Genomic DNA, 8,883 nt, shown 5'->3' on the forward strand with positions numbered 1-8,883 from the left:
ACACCACGCCCAGCTAATTTTTGTATTTTTAGTAGAGACGGGGTTTCACCATGTTAGCCAGGAATAAATATTGTTTTTAACGACTGTGAGACTACTCATATATACATCCACCCAAAGCAAGCGAGCTCATTTTTCTTCTCCTTACTGCTCTGAAGGGTGACATGGAGATCATCAGCACAGGAAGGATCTGAACGACCTGCTGATTACAGGATAATATTCATACAATGAGGTTAAAAGCACTGGCTGAAAAGTTCTTTCATAAAATCTGCTACATGAGAAGAGAAAATAATTTATGAGAACATGAACAATTAGCACTTTGTAAAAAAGAAATAATGCACTTAACTTGATCCCTATATTTAACATCAATTAAAGATTATCCTCATGAATGAAACTCGACCTGGAAATTAACAAGGGATTTAAATTGCATTATGCACACGAAAGAGAGAAGCCAGTGCACTGGTTCAGGGCTTCCAATATTCAGCTAGGACGGCATCTATACAGTAAGGCCTGGCCATTTCCTCACATTTCTCTGAGCTGAAGACGTTGCTGCAACACAGAGGAACATTTGTTTCAGCACAAAAACCCCATGAGGGTGGCTACAAACATAAGGTTGGCACCTTTCGCTTTTAAAAATAACTTCTGGGTCATTTTTTACCATAGAACTAACGAAGAGATTCCCTTAAAAGGATGTCTGCTGCTCCGAGATTTGAATCTGGATCATTTTCCATAGGCCTATTCAAGTGAATCCATAGGGCTGGGCTAGGTCAAAAATTAGATTCCGGGTCACCTGGTTCCAAGTCACAGAATAATTTATTCCCTAAGATGCACAGCTTGAAGGGTGTGAAACAGGTCTTAGAAAACAAGTGTGGACTATGGTTATTTATGTGTGGTTTTTTGAAAGTGTTATTGTGTATCGAGTCAGACTCTGTGCTAAGCAACCCACAAGGCCAGTATTACTCTCTCCATTTTATGTACAAGAAGACTAAGGATGGGAGAGGTTGTGTACCCAGGTTCCCTCCAGCAGATCTGGGGCTGGGACCCAGGTTGCTCTGCTTCTGATGCTCACTAGTAGCCACTACCCTTTACCCTGGAGAGCAGCTACAATGGTGGAAACACAGACATCCCCAAAGAGGACCAGCCTGAGACTCCCTAGGTGCTCCAGAGCCTGCACCTAGAACCTGAGACGGCCCCTTCCGTTTGTCTCCTTCTGATACAAAGCCTCCGCCGCTTGCCAGGGAACATGTCAGAACCACAGCTCTGATGCTGATTGCTAAGAATGTGCCCCACTGGGAGGAAGGAGAGTGCTTCGTGCCATCTTTCAGGCCCCCTGGAAGAAAAGGTCTTGTTCACAGAGCAGAAAGTGCCCCCGAGACACTGGCTTTGGTTTTTTTTCCTATCACTGTCACGCCTGCTTCATCCAAGTTTTCTGGTTATTGTGCCTAGTGCCGGATCTGCGAACAATTTACCTCTTTGCTGAGAGAGTGAGAGAGAAAGACAGAGAGACAGACTCAGCCCTCGCAATCCTGGCTTGGTGTGTGCATGTGTGCACAGGTTTCCCTATTGTTATCTTGGGAAAAGAGAAAGCAGATGTTAACCATCACCCCTTGAGAATTCACCTTGCTGTGCTGTAAAATTCTGCATTATTAACATTCCAAAATCCTTCCACTCTTGTATCTGTCTTAGATAGGAGTGAATATTTGAGAATTCAAAAATGTGGAGAGGATGGAGGTGGCAGAAGTTTATTAAATTGGCCCAGGGCAGTTTTGAAATTTGAAAGTTTCTCACACTCTCTGGCTCTGAGCCAACTCTCAGCTGACTTGGCTGAGCAGTCTGTGTAAGGGTTTCCCATCAGGTACCCCTCTTTCCATCCTTATGGAAGCTGAAAAGCAAGTGTGGTTGAGTACCAAAGGAGGACTCCAGACTTCTCCAGGTCCATCTGGACCCTGGGGCACACCAGAAACAAAGCACAGAAACATAAGGAAGATCCTCAAAATGGCTTCACAACAAGTGCATCAAATATTGGTTAAATTAATGAATAATTTTTAAGGCAAATAATTCCAAGGCAACTTCTTTTTCACGTAAGTCAGCAGTGAAAACTCAGCAGTTTCTTCTTCCTCTGATCTGGCTGACCCAAGCTAACTGACCCATTGGAAAGCAAAAGATTTGGGGGTTTTGTTTCTGTTTTTCTCTGTTTTAGAAAAAAAGAGCGAGAGAGAAAGAAGCAGCAAAACCAAACCAAACATCAACTCATTGTAAAACTGTAACACAGTTTAAAAGGGTGTTTCCCAAAAATACAAATGTGCTTTTCAACAAGATAACTGCAGGTGTCTGTAGCAATAGAGCAGAGTGATTAATTGCAAGGCTTTGAATCAAAAGGACTTGGGCTTTTGCCTCTGTCTCTTTCCAGCTGTGTCACCTTAAGCCAGTTAATTAATCTCTCTGGCCCTCAGTTTCTTCCACTGTAAAATGGGAATAACAATAACACCTATTTTACGAGACTGATCTGAAGATTAAACGAAATAATGGAGATAAATGCACAGTATCTGACATATACTAGGTGCCCAAGAAAAATGTAAACTGCTGTACGTTATTATTTTCATCACTGTCATCGTTGGTGAGGTCATTTTTAAGCACCTTGGCCCCTAGAAGGAGAAGCATCCACATGTCCTGCACTGAAGCCACAGCTGGGACGTGGTTTTCATCATGAACTCAACTCAATGATCCCCTGACATGAGGCAAACTGCAAAATCAAGGCCCCTTCTGGTGGGGGGCAGGTGGGTTCTCCTCCCCAACCCTCACTCCCCACCCCCAGGTTTTGGTTGCAGAATTCCCAGCTAGCTACGGAAGACTTAGAACATTTTGGAGTAGAAAGAAAAGAAAGACAAAATAGAACCTTATTCCAGTACTTAACGGATTCACTACAGTCCTCAATTAATGGAATTCTAAAATGTACCATCTTTTAAAGAAGAAATGACCCAATACCTACGCTCTGATCTCTGTCTTCGCCATGGGTAAATTGTTCCCTAACCCAACTGCCACCCTCAGAAGACTCAGGTGAGTCCTGGTACCTCCTGAGCCTCACGGAGACACACTTGGGTTTGCTGTAAAAGGGTGGAGTGGAGCCCAGAGGAGGCGACAGATGTGTGTGCGAGATTGTCACAGACCGGGGTGAAACTGAAAAGGACAGTCTCATTAACCCGAAATAACCAGCCAAGCTAACTGACCCAGAGCCCCTAGTCTCTGAGCACTGGGGGACATGGGAGTTTGCTGAAGCCTCTGCGCCAGGTGTGGGAGGCTGAGTGCGCACCCTGCAGAGCTGTGCAGGCGCTCCCCCGCCTGAGCAGACAGCCATCCATCACTCCAGGAGAGGCAGCGGTGGGGACGTGAACTCGGTCACCTCCTCCCCCTCGCTCCTCCCCGGCAGGCTCTGAGGAGCCGAGGCGGTGGCAGCAGCGCGAGGAACAGAACACGCTGCAAACTGCTTGGCTACCCCTTTACAAGACTGACGCCGCCGACACAAGTTTTTCCATTTCCCCAAACAGCCTCTCCGGCTGCCAATAAAGACGGCTGCTCTAGGCCCTTGCCTGCTGTCAAAGGGGTACTTCTGCAGAGGCTTCAGAGACGGCTTGTTCGCCCAGAGCTGGAGCTGCAGGCCCCTAGAGAGAGCCACCTTCCCCCTTGGGCTGTTGGTGAGCTCCCTGCCACCCTGGCCAATTGCATGGCTGTGTGGAATAATTACCGGGTAATTTGATGGCAGGCCTGATAGGTGCTGGGTACTGGTTTCGAAGGAGACTTCGAAAAGGTATTCTGCCGCCCTATGCCTCCTCCCAGTACAAGGCACAGTTAATGCCTCAGATCCCACACTGCCCTTCTCCTAGAAGTGTGCTCTGAGCCACTGGGGCCTAAGCCGAGTTGACAGGCTCCATTAGAGAGCGACTCTGTCATGGAAATTGTGATCTTAACAGAGGGGCATGTGGCAGATACCAATTCCACTCACATCCTTGTACTATGTGGCTCTCCCAGGGGGCTACTGATGGGATCAAGGGATGTTCACACCACCAGTCCCCAACTGCCTTCATCTGAGCTGACCTGTAAGGCCCAAATTGGGGAAGGCAAGGCCTGGAGAGCCAGTCTTCAGTGCCCAACTCTGCTCCTAGGAACTAATGGCCCATGCACTCAGGGACAAAGCTTCAGATGGTTCTCAAAAGCAATGCAAAGTATAGAACTTTGCAAGGACTTTGGGATCTAGAGGATGTCTTTCGAGCAGGCCTGGCAGCAACAAGAGTCCTGGACTGGGAAAGCTGGATGCCCCAAGTGACCTTGGCAAAGGCCTTCCCCCTCTAGGCCTCAGTGTCCCCACCTCCAAGGGCCAGGACGAGGCCCAATTTCTCCGAATCTGAAGCACTATTCAGGTCTGTTGCTGCCCAATGCACAAAGATGACTTGTAGGCCAGGTCACATTCACAAGATTGAGCCCCTTCCTCCTAGAAAAGAAAGAAGCCACATCCTGAGAAGCGTGAACAGAGAAGGGAGGTGACTGGGTCCTTTGTAGACCTCACCTGCACGTCAGGCAGATCCCAGCACTGTAATGTCAGACCTTAAAGTCAGAGAACCTACGATCCTGAGGCCCAAAGAAAGGGGCCAATGAAACGAACCCATGAATTCATATCGGTGCACACTCCAGAGACAACAGGACTGACCCCAGTCCCCTGAGTCCCACCTCCCCTCTGATGTAGGGAAGGCAGGGTTTGCCCAGCACCACCACGTCTTCTGCCCACACAGATGTCTCTCTCCGGTGACTGGGCCCAAATCACCCATGTGCCAGCCTCCGAGACATGCCAATCTCTGCTCGCCCACAGGTGCCGCCGCGGGGATGGGCCGGTGCCTCCACCTGCCATTGTGGGTTCTTGGTGGAGGTCGCTGGGGCTGAGGCAGGCAGGGACCGGCCCGCGGCCTCTGCCAGCTAGAGAAATATTCCACATGCCCAGGTCTGGAGCAGTAGAGGGGAGAGAGGGAGAAGGCTTGACCATGGGTCACGTCTAAAGGGAGCACATCAGGACATAGTCAGGCGGCCTCCTGCCGCGGATTTCACCCCACGCAGTCCCCGGGCCCTGTGGGTGCGACCGGCATTGCCCAAGAGGGGCTGAAGGCGCCCCCGCCTGGCAAAGCCCACCCCAGCGCGGAGCCCAGAGCGCCACGCCTCGGACCCCGCGCCAGGGAAGCCCGGAGCAAGACCCCGCTCCGTTCCGGCCAGGGGAGCCTGGGCTGCTTTCGGCAACTCTTTCCTTCCTTTGGTCACTCCGGCCCCGGAAACCTGGGCTAGGGTGCCAGGGACAGCGCCTCCAGCGGAGCCAGGCGCGGGCCCCTCCAGACCCTGGCAGCGCGGCTGCACGCCCGCCTCGGAGACCAAGGCTGCCATCTAGCGGCCACGCGGGCGCCGTCGGGGACCGGAGCCGGGCGGAGCGCCGGGGGCTCCCGAGTCCGCGGCTGCGCGGCGGGGTTCCCAGGACCAGGACTTGGGCGCAAGCTTCAGCGTGAGCTGTGTGACCCTGGGCACGCCCAGCCCTCTGGATCAACCGTCCTTTCTCGGTAAAACGGAGAGGATACAACTCCTCCGCTCGGGGTCATCGGGAGACGCGGGACCGAGAGACGACGCCTCCTCGTTCCCGAGACCACTCGCCCCATGCACTCCGCACCGCACTCCCGTCCAGGGAAGTCTTGAGGAACCCAGTCCCCTAGACGGGAGGTGGAAGGAGGCGCTGGGGAAATCCCGCAAAGCAGGAATCCGCACTGAACAGCAGGATCCTTTATTCTAGGAATTGTAAACCCAGAATTGTAAATAAAATGCTAATGATTTATTCGTGCTCAAACGCCGGGGGCTGCGTCGCCGCTTTTGAAGACAGCTCCGAGCGTGGCTTTCCAGGAAGGCAGGCCTCCCCGCGGCGGCTTCCAGGGCTCCCCGGGGCCTCCTCCCTGGCCGCGGGTCCCGGCTGGGGGACAGGCAGTGGTTCTTGGTGGAGCGCTCCCAACCCGTCCTTCACTGAGACCCGGGTGGTGGTGGAGGAGGTCTTTTTCCTTCCATCCACAGCCGAGTCAGCCTCCTCAGCATTCACCCATCATGCCTTCAACCAATGCTTCCCCGTCGCCAAATACCTACTAAACCCTTAGCTGACCATTGGTAGTCAAAAAACAGTCGTGGGAATCACATCTGGTAGGGAAGATTGACTTGATGAGCAATCCTACAAATAAACGCGTGCTTCTAAGTTACAGTGCCTGGGGTAGGGGTGCGGCTGGGGAAGGTAAATACAGTTTTTTTAACTTCCGGGATGGATTCCATCAAAGTTCTGAGAGCCTGAAGGGGCACTGAAGGGATCGAGTTTTAACCTTCTCTTGTGAGTCTTGACTACCCTACATATTTAAGGTATTTCACTAAAGGGTAAGCTTAAAAAAAAATAAAAATAAAAACAAAAATAATTCAAGCAATATGCATTTGCATCTGCGACTGCCATGGTAGGGGAAGGGGGTGGCGGGGTCACTGATCATAGGCAAGAGGAGGTGGAAAACAAGGACTTTCCTTCAAACTATGCAGCCTGCCCAGCTGACCAGAGCAGCAGAGATGGCTCCGTTTTCAGCTGCTTCTCCTGAGTTGGCAGGAGGTGCGCAAGAGACCCCAGAAGCGGACTCAGAGCTACCTAGAGAAGCTTCCGTGGCCACAGGGCCTCCACCTCAGGGCCAGGAGACCTGGAGTGGCCCCACCCAGGTCTGGCGCAACTCCCTGCAAAAACACATTGCAGGCTTTGTTTGTTTTTAATAAAAGCTTCTCTTTCCCACACTCCCTTTATATAGTTTCTAGAGAAATAGCACGTCTGGTTAATACTGACCTTCCTAAGGTCCTTTTGAATGTAAGACACAAATGTATCAAGGATGATCAAGATTCCTACCTCCGCCAGCAAGCTGATTTTTTGCATTTGGTGGGCCTCCATCAGACCACCAAGGCAACAGTCATAGACTGTACTGTGGAGGAAATTCAGGCGTCCTGCAGAGGCCTAGGCTGAGTGACCTTTATTCTTGTGTTCACTGGACAAATGTTTATTGATCTCCGCCTATAGACTGACTCCATCCTGGGCCTTGGGGATTTAAGACAGATAAAACAACTCCTGCTCCCGGTGGGCTCACAGCCTGAGTCAGGTGCCTTCTTTTCAAAGTAAGGAATTCTGGGATTGCCACCCTTTGCCCCTTGGACCTCCCACCACCTCCACACACACAATTATGTGTCCCTTAAATTAGTGTATATTTTGAGGGAATTCATGAAACAATCAGGTCCCTGAAGCTTAAAAAAAAAAAAAAGTGATATTTGGTCAGAGCAACCAGAAACAAAGTCCAAAAACAACCTCTTTGGGGCACCCTTGTTGTAATACCCATACCCTAGGCTGAGCTATGTTAAGGATCACACTTTACTTCACAGGGCAGTGTTCTAGTAGATTTCTATTAAAATAATTCAGTGTTGGAGTTGCACAATGTTGGATCAAAGAAATAAGACACAAAAGAGCACACACAGTATGACTCTATTTACGTAAAGTTTAAAGCAGGCAGCAATATGCTATTTGGGTGTAAAATTATGAAGAAAGGCAAGGAAATGATCATCACAAAAATTAAGATCGTGAGTACTTCTAGGAGGGAGAGGGTTGAGATAAAGGACACTTAGCTCATATGGTGGGCTTCTGTGGGGCTGGCAATACTCCGTTTTTTACCTGGGTGGTGGTTACAAAGGTATTTGCTTATAAATTATTTGTCAGATTGTATCTATGTTTTATGCATTTTTATATATGTAATAGCCCAAATTTTAAAAATGTTAATAAAAAGATAAAGGAAGGAAAAGAACATCCAATCTATTTTTTAAATGCATTATAATTGTCTCAAACTGAATTCTTCAGTTTGGGTGTCTGTATCCTGCCTGAATTCCCTGTCACTGCTTGTATCAACCATTTGATAGGTTCTTGCAACATAACCTGTTGCAACACGTTCTGATCCTGACTTAGCCTTATAGACACTGGGAAGGCAGAGAGCTGAGCCCAGGAGACTTGCGCTCTAGTTCTACAGTATTACTAATTCATTGTATGACCTTCCCTCTCTAGGCCTCAGTTTCCTCTACTGCACAATGGCAGGGGTTACAGGAGATGACTTTTCAGGCCTGTAGTCATGTGACAGGTGCCTCAGATCCCACACATCTTGCAGTGATGTCACTGCCAGAACAAGTGAACATCCCCAAAGTCAAGTCATCAAACACCCAAGGTAGCCCTCTGACACTGCCACAGACTGTTCCTGGGGACTGGCACCCTGCCTTTCACTACCTCCCAGAATCTACAGCTAGAGAATCACTCCATCAGTTCTCAGATTCCTCCCCTCTGCAGAGACAAGAAATGTCTTTGGGCCTGATGTCCCTCGGGGATGTGAATACCGCTAAAATCCCATTGATTAATCGGGTCCCACCCTTGGATCAATGGCTGGCATTAGAGGAGCTTAGCGCAGTTTTATTAGTCTGGCTGCCCTCTTGCAGATGTTATAGATGAAGAAATAAAATGAGGAGGAGAGGGAAAAAGGACAAAATCATTAGTCTGAAAGGAGCAAAAGAGCATCTTCTCTGTTTTGTATTCAGATTTAGAGCTGCACTGTCCAAGCCAGGAGCACACACAACAATCCATTTGTATGCCGTTTCCAGGAGTTCAGCTCGGCCTCCTGATTTCTCACTTTCCCTGATCACTGAGATCCCAGGAGCATTTTGGTCCATAGCAACTGCCAGCCCAACCTCTGAAGCCATTTTGCAGGGCTACGAAAACACCTGAGGTCCCATTCATTCGTTTATTCATTTCTCACAAGGGCAGAA

This window comes from Papio anubis, chromosome 1, assembly GCF_008728515.1.
Source record: "Papio anubis isolate 15944 chromosome 1, Panubis1.0, whole genome shotgun sequence".
In the NCBI taxonomy this organism is placed as follows: domain Eukaryota; kingdom Metazoa; phylum Chordata; class Mammalia; order Primates; family Cercopithecidae; genus Papio; species Papio anubis.